Source organism: Tachyglossus aculeatus, chromosome 6, assembly GCF_015852505.1.
Source record: "Tachyglossus aculeatus isolate mTacAcu1 chromosome 6, mTacAcu1.pri, whole genome shotgun sequence".
Taxonomy (NCBI): Eukaryota; Metazoa; Chordata; class Mammalia; order Monotremata; family Tachyglossidae; genus Tachyglossus; species Tachyglossus aculeatus.
In genome coordinates this window covers 46,625,341-46,650,743 of record NC_052071.1, presented here as the reverse complement: position 1 = coordinate 46,650,743, position 25,403 = coordinate 46,625,341, and the positions used below count along the sequence as shown (strand labels likewise).

General features: G+C 44.7%; 1 pseudogene; it reads right to left on the bottom strand.

Annotated features, from left to right (window-relative positions):
* LOC119929605 lies at positions 1–23,411 on the bottom strand (annotated as a pseudogene).
* Between the last annotated feature and the right edge of the window lie 1,992 nt (positions 23,412–25,403).

Below are 25,403 nucleotides of genomic sequence, written 5' to 3'. Positions count from 1 at the left end.
TTAATTGTGGTCAGAACCATGAGGCGAACAGGCATCTTTGAGCTTTCTTACTAAAGCTGTCAGCAGGTCCCTGGGCTTGAAGTGAACAGCAGAAAAGTGACAGGCACTGAAATAGAAAGGCAAGAACCACAAGGGGAAAAATCATCATGATAATGGTATTTGGTAAGCATTCACTGTGGGCCAAGCACTCTACCAAATAGTGGGGTAGACACAAGATCATCAGATCAGACATAGCCCCTGTCCCACATGGGGCTCACAGTCTAAATAGGAAAGAGAACAAATACTGAATCTGCATTTTACAGATGAAGAAACTGAGACACAGAGAAGTTAAGTGATTTTGCCCAAGGTCACTTAGCAGAAAAATGGCAGAGATGGGATGAGAATCTAGGCTCAGGCCTGGGTTCTTTACACTAAGCCATGCTCCTTCTTTCAATGTGAATTAGAAATGTGGTTAATAGTGGGGCTGGATGGAGAGTGTCTCAGAAAGTGATATTCCCATGATTCCCCTTTCCTCTCTGCAGAAGAATGTTTCTTCCCTCTCCTTTCTTCTACTTCCCCATACCCACTATCTCCCAAAATGGTCCTGGGAGGATACTGCACCAAGAGCACTGAGTATGAAGATGGCAGTTTTGTATTGTTGCATTTTGACTTCGTTGGTGTTTTTGTCTGTGAGGGAGTTTTCTTTCCAAGAATGACCTGGAAGAGACTTCCAGTGATAATGAAACAAACTCCCTACCCATTTTGGGCAGGGAGCATGTCTTCTACCTTGATTGTACTTTCCCAAGCGCTTAGTACAATGCCCTGCATAGAGTAGTTGCTCAGTAAGCACTATGGACCATCTGATGATCTCATATCTAGCATTAGGAAGCCGCTTGGCCTAGTGGAAAAAGCACAGGCCTGGGAGTCAGATGATCTGGGTTCGAATTCTGGCCCTGCCACTTACCTGCTGTGTGACCTTGGGTGAGTCACTAAACTTCTCTGAGTCTCAGTTCTCTCATCTGCAAAATGGGAATTCAATGCCTGTTCTCTCTCCTTCTTAGACTATGAACCCAATGTGGGACCTGATTTTTTTGCTTCTACCCCAGTGTTAAGCACAGTGCTCAGCACATAGTAAGTACTTAATAAGTATCATTCACATTATTATTATTATTATTATTATTATTATTATTATTATCATTATCTACCCCAGCACTTAGTACAGTGCTTGGCACATAGGAAGTGCTTAACAAATACTGTAGTTATTATTATTCTTACTGATTAATGCAGGCATGAGGAAAGTAGTTATGAGTTACTGGCATTCCAATATAAGTGACATCCAGGTCTATTGTTCAGCTTCCATCTTAATGAAGTCTTGCAAATAAGCAAAACCCTTGCACTCAGTTCACCTGAGCTACCTGAGAAGATAGTGAGTTTCTGGGGGGCTGCATTGCTGTCTCCATCTCTCCAACCACCAATTCACCTAGAGGAGTGAGGGGTGACTCTACTGGGTTCCAGCAAGAGCTACCAGGGCTAGTGGAGGGAGGCAGAAGGAGTACCATCTTCTCTGGAAGAGGGAAGAGAGGGAGTTGGTTAGGTCAGGGATAGAGCACAGGCCTAGGTGTCAGAAAGTAATGGGTTCTAATCCCAGTTCCACCACTTGTCTGCAGTGTGACTTTCGGCAAAAAGTGAAATGACTTCTTGTGAAAAAGTCATTTCACTTCTCTGTGCCTCAGTTACCTCATCCGTAAAATTGGGCTTGAAACTGTGAGCCCCACGTGGGACAGGGACTGTGTCCAACTCAGTTTGCTTGTATCCAGCCCAATGCTTAGAACATTGCCTGGCACATAGTAAGGACTTAACAAATACCATTATTATTATTATTATTATTATTATTATTATTATTAATCAACAATCAATCAATGGTATTTACTGAGCACATTCTATGTGCAGACACTGTATTAAGCACTTAGGAAAGTACAATACAATAGAGTTGGTAGACATTGATCCCTGCTCACAGGAAGCTCAGGTCTGCAATGGGAGTCAGTCGTTAAAATAAATTACAGATAGGGGAAGGGGCAGAGTATAAAGATAAGGACAGTAAGTGTTGTGGGACTGGGGTGAATATCAAAGAACTTAAAGGGTTCATAGCCAAGTGAATAGTCCACATAGAAGGGGCTTTTAGACTGTGAGCCCACTGTTGGGTAGGGACTGTCTCTATGTGTTGCCAATTTGTACTTCCCAAGCGCTTAGTACAGTGCTCTGCACATAGTAAGCGCTCAATAAATACGATTGATGATGATGATGAAGGGAGGGTGCCTAGAGGAAATGAGAGCTTAGTTAAAGAAGGCCTCTCACCCCTTGGATTTCAAGGAGGAAATATTTTGTCTCCATCCACATCCAAACCCCCAGCCCCCTAAATCCACAACTTGAGCGCACTTGGAAAGGGTGTATTTAGGGTGTCTAAGGTGCATTATTTACTGTATTCTCCCAGGGACTTAGTACATTGCTCTGCACACAGGTAACACTCAATAAAAACAACAAATATCATTGATTGATCAATTGTAGCAACCTTAGAGAACTCTTGACTTCATTCATTTAATCATATTAATTGAGAGCTTACTGTGTGCGGAGCACTGTACTAAGCACTTGGTAGAGTACAGTACAACAATAGACACATTCCCTGCCCACAACGAGATTACAGTCTTGAAGGGGGTGGAGGAGACAGATATCAATAAAAATAAATACATTTCAGATATGTACATAAGTGCTGTGGGGTGGGAGCGACTTTCTACTGGAAGAGCAGGATTTTTTTAAATCTTCAAATCCATTCTAGCAACAACCACAACATGCATTCAGTCCATCTTTACAATATTATTTTGTGTTTCAGGTGTTGTTATGACATCCATTTATGTGTAAAAGTGTGAAAGAAAAGGCAAGTGAGGACATAATTTGAACCTAGGAGAGAAAGTGATTTCCAAACTTCCTCCAAAATTTGACACTTTTCAAAAAAGGCTATGGCCTCAGACTTCTTTTGTCTATAGACAGCATTTGATAGCATCTTTCTGGGTCTGAATGCTTAAAAACCACTTTCCCTCAGGACTGCAAGCTCGTTAAGGGCAGGGAACATGTCTGCTAATTCTGTTATATTGCACTCTCCCAAGGGCTTACTACAGTGCTTTGCACATAGTACATGCTCAATAAATACCATTGATTGATTGATTTTCCTCAAAGTTAAATTCACCCAGCTAGTGTAGACCTCCCTGTTCTGGGAGTTTGGGGATTGGAATGAAATGTAATTAAGTTTTGCATGAAGTTTTAGTACTCGATATATAGTAAATAAGATGTATAAGGGGATAAGATTTTTCTCCTATCAGACCTATCTTAAATAGTCTTCAAAGACACATTGCCAGTCTCTTCTGTTAATGATAATAATAATAATAATAATTGGGATATTTGTTTAGTGTTTACTATGCGTCAAGAACCGTACTAACCAAAGGGATCTTGCCTTGACTTGTGCTGTCGAGTCATTTCCGACCCATAGCAACTTCATGGACACATCTCTCCCGGAATGTCCCAGCTCCATCTTCAATTATTCTGGTAGTGTAGCCATAGAGTTTCTTGGTAAAAATATGGAAGTGGTTTACCATTGCCTTCTTCCACACAGTAAGCTTGAGTGTCCACCCTCAACTATATCCTGTGCTGCCACTGCCCAGCACAGGGGGTTTCTGACATGTAGCAGACTGCCTTCCACTCTCTAGCCAATACCAAAGGTAGGAATGAAATGGATATACCTCTGCTTGACTCTCCCTCCCATAGCTGAGACTGGTAGAGTACAGGAAATTCTCCAGGTACGTTCCTGAGAATGGAAGCAAAGGGATAGATACGAGATAATCAGGTCCCACATGGGGTTCTCAGTCTAAGTAGGAGGGAACTGAATCCAGTTCAGATGAGGGAACTGAGGCACAGAGAAGTTAAGTGACTTGTCAAAGGTCATACAACAGACAAGTGGCAGAGTCAGGATTAGAACCTAGATCCTCTGACTCCCAGGCTTGTGCTCTTTTCACTAGGCCACACTCCTCCAAAGAGATGCAAGGAACATTTCCAAAATGACCTAGGAAGATACATTTTTCAAAATTTCTCATAGCTAATGTTGCCATTTTCTTTCCCACCTAAATATCAGCAGAATTAGCACCTAAATCTCTGTGGCTACTTTCTGTTTAACCTAACACACAAACACTCACACATGGTAGAGAAAACAGACATGAACATTATATAAACATTATATGATAGCTGATTCTGATTCTGATTTTCTTTAATGGGCTTTGTTCAACAGCTCATATGAGTAGAAATATTATTCCACTACAATTTTAAAATTATATTTTTGGAAGGAAGTATTCTATGTCAGATGTCCTATTACTTCGAAATATACTTGCTTCACAGAACCACCTAAAGACAAGTTCCAGGCAATACTTGTCACCCAAGCTGATATCATCTAAGATCCGTCTGTCCTATGATCCTACTCCTGTAATGAATGGATCCCTTCGGCTGGTGGAAAGCGTTTCTAGATTTTAGTGGTTTCCATGGGGGAAGGGAAGTTGTAGCCCCAGAAAACAAAGTAAGCTTCTTTAAAGCAGCCACTTTCACTTCATTCTTTATGGTTTCAGGAAATGGTAAGACTCCTTATTGCAGGCAAGGCTGGATGAAGAGGCTAACCACTTATGGATCAAGCTTGATAGGTGTTGGGCCCTGCTCAACGGGAAGTACATATTTCAGGGGAAGGAGGTGCCTTGAATCCCTGTTCAACTGAAGTAGCTTTCCAAATACAGGCTTGGTGAGAATACTATCTCGCTATCCACAAACCAGGCCTTTTTCCCTCTAGGTCCAAGCAATTCTGCTGCTTTCTCCTAAAGGCTGGGTCAGGGCATGTGACGTGCCATAGGTTTCCACATTCCAGCCAAGAAGAGGATGAGTGCTCACCGTCCCTACCCACCTCCCTAGTTGGGTGGTAGCGTTGGTCGGTAGGGAAAATAGATGCAGACTGAGGTCATGGAAGAGATTACCGCTGTGATCTCAGCAGCAGCAGCAACCAATACCGTGCTTTTACCCATTTTGTTAGCCACCTTTGGTTAACACCCTCAGAGAGGCTTAGTAATGGTTGGGGCCTTTTCCACAACCTTACGAAAACAGGGAGAAATGCCAAAACAAAATAAAGAACAACAGCAACAACAACACAAATCCAGTTGTATTAACAACTACAAAGATTAGAGTCAGAAAATGGTAGGAACAGTAGGAAGAGGGCATATTTGTTAGACAAGGGGACAAGGGCTGTGGTTTCAGGGAAGAGCACATTCCTTCCTCTGGGCAGATTTGGAAGGTTCAGGGCCAGTGACCAACTGGACAGACTAAAGTCAGAAAAAGTAAGAACAGTGGGAAGAGGGTATAAGTGGTAGATGAGGGAAAAGGGGCTGTGGTTTCAGGAGAGAGCACATTTCTATCTCTGGGAAGATTTGGAAGGTCTAAACACCAAAGACCATCCCCGACCAGTCACCACTCCCAAGAGGGGAGACAATTCCTAAAAGATGGGGTACCCAGTACCCGTTACCTATCAGCCCTACTGGGCCACAAGGGTCATCCAGTGCTGTATCCCCACATCCAGCTAGCTTATGTGTTACAAGTGCCACTCTCCTTTCTGGACAACAACAAGGACGATGGCAATGAGAAACAGCATGGTCTAGTGGAAAGAGCACGAGCCTGAGAGTTAGAGGACCTGGATTCTAGTCTCTATTCTGCCACCTACCATCTGACCTTGGGCAAGTCATTTAACTTCTCTGTGCCTCGGTTTTCTCCTCTACAAAATGGGGATTAAATATTTGCTCTCCCTCCCCGTTAGACTGTGAGCCTTGTGTGGGATAGGGAAAGAGTCTGATCTGATTATCTCGTATCTACCCCAGCACTTAACACATTGCTTGTCACATAGGAAGCACTTAATAAATACTATCTCTCCATCTTGCAGTGACCCCATCAGAAGGGACATACTATGAAGGTAAAAGGTGTAGAATATAGGTGTTGGATAGAAAAAGAAAAAATCTTAACAGTGAAAAATGTGGACTCTGTAGGATGTTAGCTAGAGTTCTTGCCCACCCCGACTTCCTAGTCCAGTGGAAGAGCACTTACAAGGCCAGGTGGCTTATCCCGGCTAATGTCATTCTGCTTCCTGAATTGGTTTTGGGTCTGGGCCCAAAGAAGGTGTCTGGGCCCAAAGAAGGTATCTTGTCTTTTTTCTCTGTGGACCCATCCTTCGATCTCACATCCATCTACCTGGTAGTGGGAAACAAAACACTCTACTCCAGGTTAACTAAGGGCATGAAGCAAGGAAGTATATTTCCACACAAGTTCCCCTTACACTCAACACTCCCAGGAAGAGAAGCCGGAGGGGAGTCGTGAGGCAAAGAAGAGGGGAAGGAGTCATATGGGCAAGAAATGGTCAGAATGAGGTAGTTAGTTGTGAAACAGGAAGAGGAAAGATGGTTGCCATAGCCCTGCCCAGCAAGGCCTCTGCTGCAGCTTGCCCCAGCCTTGCCCAGCCCCTGCCAACCTTGGGGACGATATGCCTTCGTAGTTTTCCCAGCCGAGTCCTTCTTCAGCAACTCCAGGTTCCTGTCAGAGACACTGAGGGGAGCTCATAGCTGGGGAAACCCAATGTGGACCCTGGAAATGCTGCTCCTACTGGGCCAGGCTCTGGGCCTCCTGTTTTGGGAGCTGGACAGTTGAATATGTGGGGTGCAGATCTGATGTGGATGGTTCACGCCTCTGGGTTCTTGAAACCACCGCATAAACTGTGGAGTGGCTGAGTGGCTGAGTCTTCAGGCAGTGTCTCTCAGGCCTCGACATCTGGGTGAAAATGAAGAGAAAGTGAGTGACCCAGGCTTCCAGGTTAGATTCTGGGAGGGTGGGAAGTCTGCTAGCTCCCACAGGCAGAGGGAAGCAGGACGGTTTGATGTTAGGGTTCTGATGGCTCCCTCCCCTGGGGTTGCAGCCTGTGCTGAAATGGGGGCTCACACAGCTGGGGTAAGACTGACATGGAGCTGTGTTACACAAGAAGACGAGCTTGGGGAGTCCTGATCAGGGGCTGAGGGAGGTCTCCTGGAGGGGGTCTGGGCCCCCTGTTGGAGAGGGGCCAGAGAGCTCAGGTTCAGTGCTCTCTCACAGCCCACAGCAGGAGGAAACCCTCCCTTCCCCTCCGTTTCCCTCCTTTCACCAGGGATTGGGGAGAAACAGGAGCTCACACTTTGTTCAAGAGGACTCTGAATGGGGTTTCTCTGTGGGGCCCAGAAGACTCGATCTTTATCTTTGACTTGTGTCGAGTCAAAGTCACGGTGCTTCTTGGAAAAGCCTCATCACATAAGAATAAGCAGGAGGTCAGAGGTTTGGGGCCCTTTCAATGACCATAGCTAGGCCTTAGGAAGCAGCTAAAGATGCAGTCCCATCTGATCCTCAGAAGTGTAACAACAGCCCCAAGGGCTGGGTGTGTTGGCAAGAGTCTTGAGCCAAGAAATGGGACCTAGTTGAACTCCCTCAAGTCGAGTGAAAGGGAAATTTCCAGGGCACTGGTATAGTGCAAACATGCTCAGCCCTTCCCAGAATGCACCATACTCTCCAACCCTAAGTTTAAGTCCTGTCCTAAATAGATGACTCTGTTTGGCCAATCAGTCAATGGTATCTGAACATTTACTAATAATAATTATGGAATTTGTTAAATGCGTACTGTGTGCCAGGCACTGTACTAAACACTGGGGTGAATACAAGCAAATTGGGATGGACACAGTCCCTGTCCCACAAGGGGCTCACGGTCTCAATCCCCATTTCACAGATGAGGTAACTGAAGCCCAGGAAAAGTGAAGCTACTTGCCCAAGGTATATAGCAGACAAGTGATGGATCCGGGATTAGAACTCATAACCTTCTGACACCCAGGCCCATGATCTCTCCACTATGCCATGCTCCTTCTCAAACTGTGTGCAGAACACTTTACTAAACCCTTGGCCAATCCAGAAGAAGGTTTTGCTGACTGGAAGCTATTACCATGAACAGTTATTGACTGATAATGTCCCAAAGAGATCTTGGATGGTTGGAGAAAACATGTCTGTTTAGTGAAGAGAACCCAGCTTGATTTACAGACTTTCTTTACCTCTCTAGACAGGAAATGTTTGGTTTAGCCACAGACTATAAAGATTATACTAGATTACTGACTCGTTTCCTACATCGGCAGTGTTTACTATGTGGGCTGCTGCCATTGTCATTAGCCTTCAGATACAGTTCAGCAAAAATAGGTGACTGAAGTGGCCTTTAGTCCTTTTTTAGGATTTTGCAGTCCTTCTAAATAGACTCTGAGTGAACACTCATCTCTCCAATACTTTTTTGGAACTTTATTGACTACCTGGGCTCACAGACATTCTCAAAATGGAGGGTTAGGCCAGGGTATATGGAACCATCATCATATCATCCTTACCTCTCAGGCTAGGTTTGTTTTGTGACTGGATTTTGGAGTATTTACTGGGCATGAGGAAGAGTATTTATTGGGCATGTGCTGCACTAGGCTTGCAGCAGGGCTAGGGGATTTAGAGAGTGTGACCCTCAAGTCTTGAAACACTAAGAAAAGGGTCAATCAGAGTCTCCAGGGAAGATAGCTCAGCACAATATAGTTCCTGTATCAGGAGGAAGGAGAAGAAAATTCAGGAGAGGAAGGTGGAGAAGCTAGTAGATACTGTGTGCGCTCTCCCAAGTGCCTAGCATAGTTCTGCATCCAATTAGTGCTCAACAAATACTATTGATTTATTGATTGATTGCTCATTATGGGCAGGGAATGTGTCTGCTAATTCTGTTGCATTTTATTCTCTCAAAGGCTTGGTTCAGTGCTCTGCACATAGTAAGTAACTACAAGAGAAGAGTCAGTTCTGAGGAAGTGCTATAGAGCATCTTGAAATCCTCCAAACAGAATCCAGGAGTGTTTCTACAGAGTTGCATGATGTCTGATGATAATTTTAGACAGGACTGAAGCTGCACAGTGGTGGGAGTTGATGTGAGGAATTAATCAGACAAAAAATAAAATGTCTACAAGGATTTATTCCAAGCCTTTGGAGGTACAGGGAAAACATTTAAGTAGAATGGTCTAGTGGAAAGAGCACAGGATTGGAAGTCAGAGAACCTGGATTCTAATCCTGGCTCCCGTACTTGCCTGCTGTGTGATCTTGGGAAAATCTCTTAACTTCTCTAGGCCACAGTTTTCCCATTTGTAAAACCTGTCCTCTCTCCTAAGACTGTGAACTTCATGTGAGATAAGAACTGTGTCTGATCTAATTAACTTATACCCGCCCTGTGGCTTAGTGGAAAGAGCCCTGGCTTGGGAGTCAGAGGTCATGGGTTCTAATCCCAGCTCCACCACTTGTATGCTGTCTGACTCTGGGCAAGTCACTTCACTTCTCTGGGCTTCAGTCACCTCATCTGTAAAATGGGGATTAAGACTGTGAGCCCCACATGGGACAACCTGATTACCTTGTATCTACCCCAGAGCTTAGAATGGTGCTTGGCAAATAATAATAATAATAATAATAATAATAATAATAATAATAATAATAATGGCATTTATTAAATGTTTACTATGTGCAAAGCACTGTTCTTAGTGCTGGGGAGGTTACAAGGTGATCAGGTTGTTCCACGGGGGGCTCACAGTCTTAATTCCCATTTTACAGATGAGGGAACTGAAGTCCAGAGAAGTGACTTGCCCAAAGTCATACAGCTGACAACTGGCGGAGCAGAATTTGAACCCATGACCTCTGACTCCAAAACCCTTGCTCTTTCTACTGAGCACTTAACAAATACCATCATTATTATTGTTATTACCCCAGTGCTTAGAACAGTGCTTGACATACAATAACCACTTAAAAAAATACGATTATTATTGAGAGCTCTGGGCTCCTGCCAGCCCTCAGTTACCAGTGTTCAGTCTCTTTATTCCCACAGACATGGAGCCCCTTACCAGAGAACAATCAGGCCTTACCTGTAGCTGCTGTATGATCCTATTCTCCTTAACTTTCTGGGCACGTTCTGTAGGCAAAGGAATAATAATAACAATAATGATGGCATTTGTTAAGTGCTTACTAAATGTAAAGCACTGTTCTAAGTGCTGAGGAGGGTACAAGATGATCAGGTTGTCCCACGTGAGGCTCACAGTCTTAATCCCCATTTTACAGATGAGGTAACTGAGGCCCAGAGAACTGAAGTGACTTGCCCAAAGTCACACAGCTGACAAGTGGTGGAGCCGGGATTTGAACCCCTGACCTCTGACTCCTAAGCCCGTGCTCGTTCCACTGAGCCACGCTGCTTCTCAATAGTTTTAGGGTGAATAAAATATAAATAGAGTAGTTTGAGGGTGACACTGTGCCATTTAGTGCTGATGTCCTCAGGTCGGGCTGATGGGGCCATGCTGGGCATGCAGAGTCACTATTACTGGCCTGTAATTCCCATATCCCCTGCAGCTACTGCCTGCTTCTTAAAGGACCCTGAACCATACTGGGCCCTTCTGCGTAATGACAGATTCTGGGTCCAAAGAACGAGGCCCTTCGATCACACACTAAGAGATCCATTCCAGAAGTATCTCCCACCCCAGATCTTTACAGACTGAGAGCCTCTCGCCTTGGCCACTAGGAAGGGAGAGTCTTGGAGGGGTTGAGATCCCCTCACCACACTCCAGTTCCTGGATTTGCCCTTAGAAGCAAGTTTAGCTAGTGGAAATAACACAGGACTGGGAGTCAGGAGACTCTGCCATTTGCCTGCTGTGTGATTTTGAGCAAGCCACTTAATTTATTTGTGCTCAATTTCCTCATCTGTAAAATGGTGATATGATACCTGTTTTCCTTTCCCCTTAGACTGTGAGCCCCAAATGGGGCAGAGACTGTGTCCAACCTTTTTATCTTGTATCTATCCTAGGACTTAGAACAGTGCTTGGCACATAGTAAGCACTTAAAACCCCACACAATTATTAACATTATAGTCCATGGTTGGCTGACTCTCCAGCCCACCATATTCGTTGATTGTCCATTTTTTTCTCTTTACATTACCAGGATTGACAATCATTTGCATTCAGTATGAAGAAAACCACAGGGCCCTCATCAGCTTACCCTTCATCTTTCTGATCAAGAACAGAATGAGCAAGGGGAGAAGGATGAAACCACAGCAACTTGTGATAATGATGACTCCTATTAGAACCCCAAAATGTGGGTTGTCATTGTTTTTCCCTGTTAAAAAGAAGACATTATCAATTGCAATGTTTTATTTAGAAATAATTAATTGATAAAAAAATCATATGAAGTTATGTACATTTTGAGGGAGGAGATCAAAGAGGACACTATTGCCAATAGGATAAGGCTGGATTTTGTCCCATGTGGGTAAGAGATTAAAATCCTAAAACATTCCAAGTCCCAGAAATAAAGCATGCACACTGGGAGATCTTGGAATGGCAATGGACCCTGGATTCCATTATTCATAATTCCCAGGGTTCTAGGTGGTTGCCTCCACAAAGACTGCCCCCACAAGCACCCCACAACACCTGAAGCTTGCTCCCAAGCCTGACTCAATGTGCGTTGAGCCTGCTACCATATCCTGGCCACCCGTCCACCCCCTCCCCGACTCCATCGTCCCCCTTCCAATATTCCATGTGGACAGATGGCTAGACAGATAGACCAACCCTGTCACCCCCCTGGAGAAGGTCCCCAGCAATGGAAAGAACCAGAGCTCTGGGTCAGATTAAGCGGCTGCTTCCTTTTCTTAGCTGCTCCATCCTGCCTCTGTTTCATTCAGGATCCTGTACTTCTAGGGGCTCAAAAAGGAGCCATTCTCCCTCCCAGTTCTAGTGCAGGAGGCAACACCCTTGGGCTTTCTGAACTCTGGGGCAATGTTGGCAACAGCCTGTGAACTATTAGTACCGTGTTTAGTTAGTAGAGTGTTTTGCACACAGTAAGCGCTCAATAAATATGATTTATAATAACCAATAATAGCAGGGAGCTCAACAATCATAATAGCAATTGTGGTGCTTGTTAAATGCTTGCAATATGGCAAGCACTGTGCTAAAGCACTGGGGTTGGCACTGTGCATTCAGATTAGACACAGTCCCTGTCCCTCAATCTAATGGGGAGGGACAACAGATATTTAATCCCCATTTTCCAAATAAGAAAAATGAGGCACAAAGCATGTAAGTGATTTGCCCAAGGTCACACACTTAAGGGAGAAAGAAAAGCCCCGGCAACCGGACTCCCATCACTGCATCCCTCCTGGGTCTGACCCCAGCACAGTTCTCCTGAGCCCATCAAAACAGGTTCAGAATCAAAGATTCTGGGGGAACAGGCCTGACTGACTCCCTCACTTTAGTTCCAAAGTTAGAATAGGGAAAAAGCAGCTATGCATTTTGTCCTGAGAGACTGAATGTACCTGAAGCAAAGCTAACACTCACTTACAAAATGAAATCCTAAGTGAGCTACCTTTACACTGAAATAGAAAGGAGGCTGGCTATACAATGAGTTCATGTGAGTTTGCACCTTGAGAAGCTGGATTCTGTTCAGGAATCTGCAAGCTCATGCCCTGTTTCTGTTGGGTCTGGGAGCCCTGGCCTTTGGCAGCATTGCCCAGAGGATTGGCAGCCCTGTACTGCTCCCTGCCCCCACTTCCAACTGGAGCAGACCCCAGGGAGGCTGCAAACTCCAATGAACCAGAGAGGCAAAGAGCACGGTGGGAGCCAGGGCTGGCTGCTGGAAAAGCTGGAAATGTATCAGCCAATCAATAGGGCTCTCTGGCTTCAGGATACCCTGGTTATCTAGGGTTGACTGAAGGGTGATAAAGGTGATTTCAGGCTCCAGAAATATCGTTCTCAGCTGCCCAGGGTGATAATAATTAATAATATTTATGGTATGTGTCAGGCACAGTACTAAGTGCTGGGGTGGGTACGAGCAAATTGGGTAGTACACATCCCTGCCCCACATAGGGCTCAGTCTTAATCCCCATTTTGCAGATGAGGTAACTGAGGCACAGAGAAGCGAAGTGACTTGCCCAAGGTCACACAGCAGACAAGTGGCAGAGCTGGGATTTGAACCCATGACCTTCTGACTATCAGGCCCTTGATCTCTCCTGAAGTTGATTTAAAACGTGTCTCATTCCACTGAAGTAGGGAAAGCAAACTTTGCACCAATGAATCTTTTCCTGCAGCCAGATTTGGTCTATCATGTATTTTCATTCTGGGTCCTCATAGAGTTCTTCTGTCAGCCAGGTAGCAGCATCCTTCCTGTCACTCGGGACATCTCACATCCCTAACGGTTAGCTAGTTGCTTTCTCAGCCAGCAGGGAACAGCATGACCTAATGGAAAGAGCACAGGCCTGAGAGTAAGAGGACCTGGGTTCTAATCCCACTCTGACACTTGCTGTGTAACCATGGGCAAATCATTTTACTTCTCTGTACCTCAGTTCTGTCATTGGCAAAATGGGGATTCAATACCTATTTTCCCTCCTCCTTAGCCAGTGAGCCCATGTGGGACCTGATTACCTTGTATCTATCTACCCCAGCAATTAGTACAGTGCTTAGCACATAAGTGCTTAGCAAATAACACAATTATTATTATTATTTATCCAGTGCTCAGGGCAGCAATTTTGTTCTGGAAGTTATTGTCACCAACCACTGCAAAAATGTGTGTGCTCTCTCCCCGCACATTGATGTGTATTCATTTCATCGTATTTATTGAGCATTTACTCTCCTACTACAACAGTTCGCTCCTCTAATGCTAACCTTTTCACTATGCCTTGGTCTCATCTATCTCTCTGCTGACCCCTTGCCCACATCCTGCCTCGGGGTTGGAACACCCTCCCTCCTCAAATCCAACAGACAATTACTCTTCCCAATTTCAAAACATTAGTAAAGGCACATTGCCTCCAAGAGGCCTCGCCTGACTAATCCTCCCTTTCCCCTTCTCCCACTCCCTTCTGGGTCACCCTGACTTGCTCCCATAGTTCATCCCTCCACCTAGCCCCAAAGCACTTATGTACACATTTATGTACACATTTATTTATATTAATATCTGTCACCGCCCCCCCCCCCATCTAGATTGTAAACTCAGGGCAAGGAATTTGAATGTGTCTGTTTATTGTTGTATTGTACTCTCACAAGTGCTTAGTATAGTGCTCTGTACACAGTAAGTGCTCAATAAAAACTTTAGCACAAATGACCCTTTCGGGGTCACACCTGGAGTGTTTCCAGTACTCTACCAGTCTCAGCTATGGGAGGGAGAGTCAAGCAGGGACATATTCATTTCATTCCTAGTTTGGCCAGTGGTCAGCGAGCGGAAGGCAGTCTGCTACAAATCAAGACCACCCTGTGCTGGGCAGCAGTGGCATGGAAGAGAGTCGAAGGCGGAGGCTCAGGTTTACTGTGCAGAAGTAGGCCATGGTAAACCACTTCCGTATTGTTACCAAGAAAACTCTATGGCTACACTAGCAGAACAATTGCAGGTGCAGGTGGGGCATTCTGGGAGAGGTGTGTCCATGGTGACACTATGGGTCGGAGACGACTCGACAGCATAAGACAAGACAGGACAAGCACAAAATTTCACCAAGGAACACCAGAGGAAGTAGATCATGCCTCCTGCTGCTCAGAAGCAAAGGGTATTTAATGACCTTTAGTCTGTTTTGCAGCAGAGAAGAGGGAGTTCTCTTTCACAGTTGGTTCCCACCTGAGTTCTCTGTCAATTCATTCTAGGGCTGAGATGGCCCAACTCTGCAAAAGTTCTCTCAAATGCTTAATACTCCATGAGCCAGGCAATAATCAGACAGGCCAGACCATGATTAATTTTCTCCCTCTATGGGAGCCGGGCAGAGAAAGAGAGAAGGGCTTGCAGAGCTGGAGATTCTCTACTTTTGCCTGCCATTCTTGCATCTTCTTACTGGTTTTTATCTCTAGGTGCTGGCATCTCCAGCCTCCACCTTGTCCCCTCATGGTTAGTCTGGGCACAGGAGGCTATTAGAAATTGCTCCATATGGGTCACATAAACCCTGTCTGAGTGTAAACATCCTGGAGTCCAGGCAAACAGCCTGGCCTAGGTCCCCTTTGCCTGAGTCTCTTACTAGTGCTAAGTTCAACTTTGAGAGATGTGACCTACAGGCTTGAAGAATGACTGCACCTTTCTAAGGACACAGCTTCCTCTCACAGAGGGGCTTGTAGGCCTGAGGGGAAGAAGAGAACATAGTTAGCTGGGTCAGCTCTGAATATCATCAATCGTATTTATTGAGCGTTTGCTGTGTGCAGAGCACTGTACTAAGTGCTTGGGAAGTACAAATTGGCAACATATACAGCCCCTACCCAACAGCGGGCTCACAGTCTAAAAGGGGGAGACAGAGAACAAAACCAAACTTACTAACAAAATAAAATAAATAGAATAGATATGTACAAGTAAAATAAATAAATAAATAAACAGGGTAATAAATATGTACAAACATATATACATATATACAGGTGCTGTGGGGAAGGGAAGGAGGTAAGATGGGGGGATGGAGGGAGGACGAGGGGGAGAGGAAGGAAGGGGCTCAGTCTGGGAAGGCCTCCTGGAGGAGGCCTGAATAGCACAGACTGGGCTGGTAGAATTACTGCTATTTAGAGAAATAATACACACCAGGAAGAAATAGCCGAGAGAATTGGGGCCAGAGAGATGCAACAATGGTGATCTTCTCTTCTGCCTAAGGCATACTTAAGTGAAAGAAAGACTGGGACTTGGGAAAACAATTTCTTGTCTGCTATGCTCAGACCTACTCCTTTGGAAAGTTCATTTGCTCCCACAGCTTCAACCACCATCTTTATGAAGATGATTCCCAACCTATATCTCAATCCTTGATCTCTCTTTCTTTTCAGTCTCACTTTTCCTTCTGCCTTCAGAACATCTCTACTTGGATGTACCACTGACATCTCAAACTTAACATGTCCAAAACACTCCTCATCTTCCCACCCAAACCCTGTCCTCCCCTGTCTTTCCTATCACTGTAGACAACACCACTACCCTTATTTTCTCACAAGCCCCTACATAACCTTTGCATTATCCTCAACTCATCTACATCATTCAACCTATATATTCAATCTGTCGCCATATCTTGTCAGTTCTACCTTCAAAACACCAGTAAAATACTCCCTTTCCTTTCCATCTAATCTGCTACTATGCTGATCCAAGCACTTATTATATCCCATCTTGACTACTGCACCGGCCTCCTTGCTGTCTTCCCTGCTTCTTGTCTTTCTCCACTCCAGTCCTCACTTCACTCTGCTACCCAGATCGTTTTTCTAAAAAGAGTTTAGTCCACTTCTCCCTACTCCTCAAGAACCTTCACCAGTTGCCCATCAACCATTCCAATGGTTCTAAAGCCCTCAATCAGCTTACCTGCTTCTCTCTTACCTCACTACAACCCAGCTCACACACTTCGCTCCTCTAACACCATCCTATTCATTTACCTCAGCTTCATATATTTCACAGCCTATATCTTACCCATATCCTTCCTCAAACCTCAAACCGCCACCCCCCCCGCCCCCTCCATACACTACAGACCCCACTCTCCCCATCTTTAAAGCCTTATTAAGGTCACACCTCATCCAAGAGGCTTCTAATCGATCAATCATATTTATTGAGAGCTTTCTGTGTTCTGAGCACTGTACTAAGCACTTGGGAGACTACAATATAACAAAGAGTTGGTAGACACATTCCCTACCCACACTGAGCTTACAGTCTAGAGGGGGAGCTTACCATTTCTATTATTCCATCTGTCTTCTGCATCACCTAAGCACTTGGATCTTTACGCACTTAATATTTACCCCACCCTCCATCTCACAGCATTTATGTACGTAACTATGATTTATCTTAATGTCTGTCTCCACCTGTAGAGTGTCAGCTCCTTGGGGGCAGAGAATACGACTAAAATCTGTAAACTCATTTTGGTCAGGGAATGTGTCTGTTTATTGTTGTATCGTACTCTCCCAAGCACTTAATACAGTGCTCTGCACACAATAAGCATTCAAAAAATACGATTGAATGAATGAATGAAAACTCTATTGTATTGTACTGTCTCAAGAACCTTGACTGTAAGTTCATCTCTAGACTGTAAGCTCATTATGGGCAGGGAATATGTCTGTTTTATTGTGATATTGTACTCTCCCAAATGCTTAGTACAGTGATTTGTACACAGCAACTGCTCAGTATATATGACTGAATGAATGAACCTCATACAATGCTTTGCACACAATAAGTTCTCAATGAAGATTGACTCCTTAGCCCTTCTGGTAACAGTATGAGTTTTATTTGCACATGTGGGATATTTCTAGGTTATTTTCCATCTTCAATTCCAACCTCATTTAGAACTGTGGATTGAATAGAGATGTACAATGCAGAAGGACTGTTGATACTGCAATCTTATCTAAGAACCTGAAATGTCCTCTCTCTCTCTCTCTCTCTCTCTCTCTCTCTCTCTCTCTCTCTCTCTCTCTCTCTATGTGTATATATATATATATATATATATATATTTCTCTTTCTCTCTTTAACTATCACAGGAGACAGGTTACCATAGTAGAGTCCCCAGTGCCTATGGGTGTCCTGCAATACTCGTGGTCGCTCCATACCTGTTGATCTGGAGGTGACAGGAGGCTCCGTTGCTGTTGCAAACACTGACAGTTTTATCTTCATATTTACATTACTGGCTCTGACAGTGTAGATTCCACTGTCATTGAGTCTCACGTTCCGGAGCAGCAGAGAAAAGTTTTCAGGGGACAATTTCACTCGGCCTTGATGGTGTGGACCCTGAAAGAACGACTTCTCTGCACAGTGGGTGAGATTCCCCCAGTCAGCACTGATGGAGCAGTGCTGGCCTGTGAAGGAGCCAAGTGTTTCATTCCCAGGTAAATGCCATTTAATAGTCAGAGGATCAGGAACTGGTGTCTTGAGTCCGAAGGGAAAGGGCAGATGGACAGACTGACCAACTGTTCCATTGAGTGAGACCGAAGAACTTTCAGTGAGTGAAGCCTGGGAGAATCCTGAAATAAAGAAACAGTGTTACTTGATCATCTGCCCATGGGGAAGTTGAATCATTTCTTTCCTCAAGAAGTCCACACCCTTCCTTCTCACCTGCACTCTAACTGGAGACGGTGAACCAACTGCTGCATGAGGAAAGCTGGAAGTCCATTTTCCTCTTAGGAGACAGGTTATTTAGAGAAATTAGGAAAAAAATTTTGTGTATCTGGCCTTCCTACAGGGTGATCTGTGCATTTACTAAAGGAAAATTCAAGCTGGCCCATGAGGCTCTGATATCACCCCACTCCCCAAGGGCTTTTCTCCCTTCAGAGTGCTAGTGGTGTGGAGAGTGAGTTGGCTGGATATTTAGTAGCTACTCATGCATCCCTAGGGTCAGACTGGGGTCCTGTACCAATGTCCAACAACTTCATAGACCAATCCATCTCCCCTAAAGAATGATGGACTCAAACTGCCAAGAGAAGCAGCGAGACCTAGTGGACTTGTGTTTCAATCACAGTGCTGCCACCTGTCTGCTGTGTGACCTTGGGCAAGTCACTTCACTTCTGTGCATCTCAGTTACCTCATCTGTAAAATGGGGTTTAAGAGTGTGAGCCCCATGTGGGACAGGGACTGTGTCCAACCTGATTAGCTTGTATCTACCCCAGTCTTACAACAGTGCTTGGCACATAGTAAGTGCCATAACAATAATGATCATTATTATTATTATCTTCTATCTGTCTGCACTCATATCCCCCACACTAAACACCTGTTTGTGCTCTCTGCTCCAGTTAGGCTAAAATACTTTCAGTCCCACACACTTTTCTCTCCCCCAAAAAAACCACTGGTCATGCTACTCTCTAACTGAACTGCTCTTTGGTCTCCTCATCATTGAACCACATCATTCCCCTTCTTGAAAACTTTGTTCAAGACCAACCAGAGCTGCCTTTTCTTCATTAGTTCCACCTGACTGAGACACCGGTATCCGCAGCTCTGGCTAGCCCTTGCTTACCCCTATAACTAAGCTTAGGGGCTTCAGACTCACATTCAGCTATCGTTTGGGTTCTCTGCTTCTGTGAGTTGTGATTTTTGATGTCTTAAATATAGTATATTCGTGGTAACACTATTTCCCCAGTAGTATGGAAACACCTGGAGGGCAGAATCAAGTCTTGTTTGACTCACCTTCGCACCCAGTACTGTTCAGAGCTGGGAAGTTCACGGGAAGCAGCATGGTCTAGTGGAAAGACCATGGGCCTAGGAGTCAGAAGACCTGGGTTTCAATCCTGGCTTTGTTACTTGCCTGTTATGTGACCTTGAACGATTCATATACTCCCTTGTGCCTCAGTTTTCTCATCTGTAAAATGGGGATTAAATACCTGTTTTCCCTAACCACGGGACTGTGAGCACCATATAGGAAAGAGACTTATTACCTGATAATTGTGAATCTATCCCAGCACTTGCTACAGTGTTTGACACATAGTAAGTACTTAACAAATACTTCAATTGTCATTATTATTAGAGCACCTCATTCCCCACCACAGTGAGGGGAAGTGGAGACATCCCTTGACAGTGAGGAAGTCTTTTATTAGCTTAGACATTTTCCTCCCCTTACCACCTTGGGCAACTAGCCAAAGGTTCTGGGTTTGCCCCCTGCCCAAACCGGTGCCACAAAGTGGCTGGATTGTAGAATCATGTCAGACAATGGTCAGGACCCACAATAAACTCAACCTCCCAGTCTCAGGAAGGCTGGGTTTCTCATGGATTCACCAACAGATTCAATCTATCACCAAATCCTGTCAGTTCAACCTTCATAACATTGCAAAAATCCACCCTTTCCTCTCCATCCAAACTGCTACCAAGCAGTTATCCTATCCCAATTGGATTATTGCATCCGTTTCCTCACTGTCCTCCCTGCCTACTGTCTCTCTTGCCACTCCAGCCCATACTTCACTCTGCGGCACAGATCATTTTTCTACAAAAACGTCAAGGTCATGTTTCCCCACATGCATAGAACCTTGAGTGGTTGCTCATCCACCACTGCATCAAACAGAAACTCCTTTCCTTGGACTTTAAAGCACTCAATCACATTACTCCCTTCTACCTTATCTCCCTGATTTCTTACTACAACCCAGCTGGCATACTTTGGTCCTCTAATACCATTCCACTCCCTGTATCTTAATTTCATCTATCTTGCTGCCAACCTCTTGCCCACATCCTGCCTTTGGTCTGGAACTCCCTCTCTCTTCCTAGCCAACAGGTGATCCCTCTCCCTTCCTTCAGAGCCTTATTGAAGGCACATCTCCTCCAAGAGCCTTCCTTGACTAAGCCTTCATTTCCTTTTCTCCTAGTCCCTTCTGCGTCACCCTCATATTTGATGATGATAACGATGGTATTTGTTAAGTGCTTACTATGTCCCAAGCACTGTTCTAAGCGCTGGATTTGTACTCTTTATTCATCCCTCCCTCAGCTCCACAGCACCTATGTACATGCCCAGTGGAAAGAGCAAGGCCTTGGGGGTCAGAGGATGTGGATTCTAATCCTGGCTCTGCACTTGACTGCTGGGCTACCTTGGGCAAGCCACTTAACTTCTGTGTGCCTCAGTTATTTCATCTGTAAAATGAGGATTAAGACTGTGAGGCCCGCGTGGGACAACTTGATTATCTTATATCTACCCAGCACTTAGAACAGTGCTTGACATATAATAAGCACTTAACAAATACCATTATTATTATTATATATTATATATTATAATATTATATATTATTATTATGTTTCCAGCTTGTACTTCCCAAGCGCTTAGTACAGTGCTCTGCACACAGTAAGCACTCAATAAATACGATTGATGATGATGATGATTATATCTTTTTTATTTATTTATTTATTTATTTATTTATTTATTTATTTATTTATTTATATTAATGTCTGCCCCCTTGCCCCCTAGACTGTAAACTCATTGTGGTCAGGGAACAAATCAACCAACTCTGTTATACTGTATTCTTCCAAGTTCTCTGAACTCAGTAATTGCTTCCTCTCCCCCTCGTCCCCCTCTCCATCCCCCCATCTTACCTCCTTCCCTTCCCCACAGCACCTGTATATATGTATATATGTTTGTACATATTTATTACTCTATTTATTTATTTTACTTGGACATATCTATTCTATTTATTTTATTTTGTTGGTATGTTTGGTTTTGTCTCCCCCTTTTAGACTGTGAGCCCACTGTTGGGTAGGGACTGTCTCTATATCTTGCCAATTTGTGCTTCCCAAGCGCTTAGTACAGTGCTCTGCACACAGTAAGTGCTCAATAAATACGATTGATGATGAATATGATTGATTGACTGACTGATTGATTCTTCTCTTTATCTGGATCAGGTTAAACGTAGGATGAACACACTTGCTCCTGGAAACTCAGGATCCTACATGTACTTGTATGAAGCAGAGGAGACAGCGTACAATGAGTGCAATGAAATTAGCATCCACTCCAGGAGAATCATGGGAAGAGTATGTAGGCTTCCAATACAATGAACAGATTTATCTGTGAGGTTTCCAAAATTTCAAAAATTCTTTGTGCGAGAGGGGATTTCTCTCTGCCTCTGATTCTAAGTGCTGTAAATCTATGATGGATATATGCTAGGTATTGCAGGAGCATAGGTTGGAGTCAGATATATGAGAGTGATTAACAAATACCGTAAAATTTATTATCATTATCATTATTATCAACAATCAGTGCTATCTCTTGAGTGCTTACTCCATGTGGAAAACTGTACTACGTATCCAAGAAACAAGTAGATAAAGTCACTCTCCCCCATCAGCTCTAACTCTAGCTCTAGCAGGGGCCTGGGAATCAGAAGGACCTGTGTTCTAATTCCAAACCACCACTTGTCTGCTGTGTCACCTTGGGCAAGTCACTTCACTTCTCTGGGCCCCAGTTACCTCATCTGTAAAATGGAGGTTAAGAGTGTGAGCCCTACATGGGGCAAGGACCATGTCCAACCTGATTAATTTGTAGCTACCCCAGCACTTAGAACAATGCTTGGTACATAGTAAGCGCCTAACAAATCCCGTATTTATTGTTAATTATTAAATGGAATTCAATGAAGCTATGATTCTCACTCTACCTTCAACAAATGTTAATCAGTAAATAGCCAGCTATGCACCCTATAAGACAAGCTCCATTAGCCATGTAGCAGAGCTGCCATCATGACTCCACTATGCCCAGAGCTCAGCTTTTCCAACAGGCTTGCAATAAAATCACCAAGCTGCATATCTTCTGAAATTCGTATTGTCCCTAGCTAGTGAGTGGGAAACAACAGTCAGTCCATACAGCACCCACTCTCTTTTTCCTAAAACACTCCCCCGAGTGACATAGAGCCTAGCCAACAGTGTTTTAATCAAATTCACAATCATTTAACTAAGTGTAGATACAAATATAAACTAATTTAAATTAACATAAACTAATTTAGCTACTATAGATGTGGCTTTTCTGATTAGTTCCTTTGACTATTCAGTCATATTTATTGAGGGCTTACTATGTGCAAATCACTGTACTAAGCGCTTGGGAGCATACAGTGTAACAAGCAGACACATTAATAATAATAATAATAATGGTATTTATTAAGCACTTACTATGTGCAAAGCACTGTTCTAAGGGCTGGGGAGGTTACAAGGTGATCAGGTTGTCCCACGGGGGGCTCTCAGTCTTAATCCCCATTTTACAGAAGAGGTAAATGAGGCACAGAGAAGTTAAGGGAGAAGGGAATCAGTCCAGGGAAGGGATGGAGAGATGGGGGGGAGGAATGGGGGATGGGGAGGGGATGGGGGTAACGGATGGGGGAGAAGGGATGGGGGAAGGGATGGGGGGAAAGGGTTGGGAGATGGAGTAACAGATGGGGGAAAGGATGGGGGAATGGGGAGGTGGAGGAAGGGATGGGGGTAACAGATGGGGGAAGGGATTGGGGAAGGCATGGGAGGAGGGATGGGGGAAAGGATGGGGGAATAGGGGTGGGGGAAGGGATGGGGGGAGAAGGGATGAGGAGTGGGCGGTGGGGTGGGCCTGTGTGGGGCCTGGTGTGCTCCAGTCCCGCCGCTGGCACCGGCAGCTGTGGTTACATTCCTGCCCACAGCGAGCTCACAGTCTAGAGGGAGAGATAGACATTAATATGATGAAACGATTCTATTTCTGGGCTGGTGAATATCATGATAAGAAGCCTTCATCCCTGTACATGTCTGCCTCAATATACAATTACCAGGGGACAGGGAGGGGAGGATTGGGGAGGGGGAGAGAGGAAGCAGTAGGGTCTGACTCTATCTCTCCTTACACTTACCGAGAAGGAGGAGGAGGACAGAGAGGGTCCGGTCATTGGGAAGAAACTCCATGTCTCCCCAGGGCAATGTGGGATGGCAGCAGCTCAGACCCAGGCCATCAGCTCAGGAAACTTCCCTGACATGACCTTCAGGTTCAGCCTTCCCACTGAAAGGGTAAGGGTGAGGGTGTCACCCTCTCCTCCTTTCCTCCTCAAGAGCGCAGGACCTGGCCATCTCACAGCTCAACCCCCTCAGAAGTGCAGACGCCAATAAGAAACCACTCAGAAATCCCAGAGGTGGTAAGCACCCCGCTTCAGGCCACCTGGGCGAGAGGAGCCAGTTCTTTGAGGGGGTTGGTTTGAGGAGCGGAGATGGGGTGGCTTCCTGGCTCTGAGGTTTTACAGAGATCTCTTTAGGGGCCAGGAGTCTGCTTCTTGATACTATTTTCATAGCACACACTTCCTCTGTTCCTTCCTCTTCCCCCACCCTCCTCCTCCTACCTTTGCATATCTAAATGACTCGAAGCTTTTCTCTCCTTCCTGCTCTCACTGACTTCTCCAGCTTTGTTTTGAGGCAGCTTTGCCATCCATCCATGTTGATAGTTCTACTGCCTCCAGGGTGGTACACGCCTTAACTGTGCCGACTTTTTCCCCCACCAGAGCACAGGCCTGGGAGTTGGAAGGTCACGGAACTCTAATCCTGGCTCTGCCACTTGTCTGCTGTGTGATCTTCAGCGAGCCACTTCACTATTCTGTGCCTCGGTTACTCCATCTGCAAATTGGGGATTGAGACTCTGAGCCCCATATAGGACATTAGGAGGCCTTCCCAGACTGAGCCCCCTCCTTCCTCTCCCCTTACTCCCCCTCTCCATCCCCCCCACCTCCTTCCCCTCCCCACAGCACCTGTATATATGTATAAATGTTTGTACATATTTATTACTCTATTAATTTTACTTGTACATATTTATTCTATTTATTTTATTTGGTTTATATGTTTTGTTTAGTTGTCTGTCTCCCCCTTCTAGACTGTGAGCCCGTTGTTGGGTAGGGACCGTCTCTATATGTTGCAAACTTGTACTTCCTTACTGCTCTGCACGCAGTAAGCACTCAATAAATATGATTGAATGAATGAATGAATGAATGAATGAATGAATGAATGAATGAATGAATGAAAGGACAGGGATTGTGTCCAATGTAAATTGCTTCTTCCCATCCCAGTGCTTAGTACAGTGCCTGGCACATAGTAAGCACTTAACAAATACCATAATTATTATGAATTATTATCCCCTCCAGACACTGCTCTAACCTCCTTAGCCTTGACTTACCAGTCTGAGTCCTTACCTGCCACGTCATCCACAAGCCCTCACCATCCCCAATACTGACCATGGTCAGAATGGAAAGAGTACCAGCCCCTGGGAGTCAGAGAACATGTGTTCTAATCCCAGCTCCACCAATTGCTTGCTGTGTGACCTTGAGCAAGTCACTTAACTTCTCTGTGCCTTACTTTCCTCATCTGGAAAATGGGGATTCAATACTTGTTCTCCCTCCTACTTAGACTGTGAACCCCATGTAAGACAGGGACTGTGTCTGACCTGATTATCTTGTATCTACCTCAGTGCTTACTGTGGTGCTTGGCACATAGTAAGTGCTTAACAAATACCGTAATCATTATTACATTCCCAGGATAAATCAGTAGCATCGATAGTGGTAGAGAGGTCAGTGCCTTTGATAATGCTGACCATTCCCCTTCTCTTGCAATTACCATTTGATCTTAGTTTCACCATCATGGTCCTCACCTGCATCTTCTATTTCTCTGCTTGCTCCATCTCAGTCTTAGTCTCTGATTGTTCTTCTGTTCTCATCTCCTAATTGTAGGTGTCCCTCAGAGCTCTGTTCTAGGTACCCTGCTCTTCTTTCTATAATAATAATAATCATATTATTTGTTAGGCACTGACTATGTGTTAGGCACTGTACTAAGTGCTGGGATGGACAAAAGCAAAATGTGTTGGACACAATCCCTATCCCACGTAGAGCTCAGAGTCTCAATCC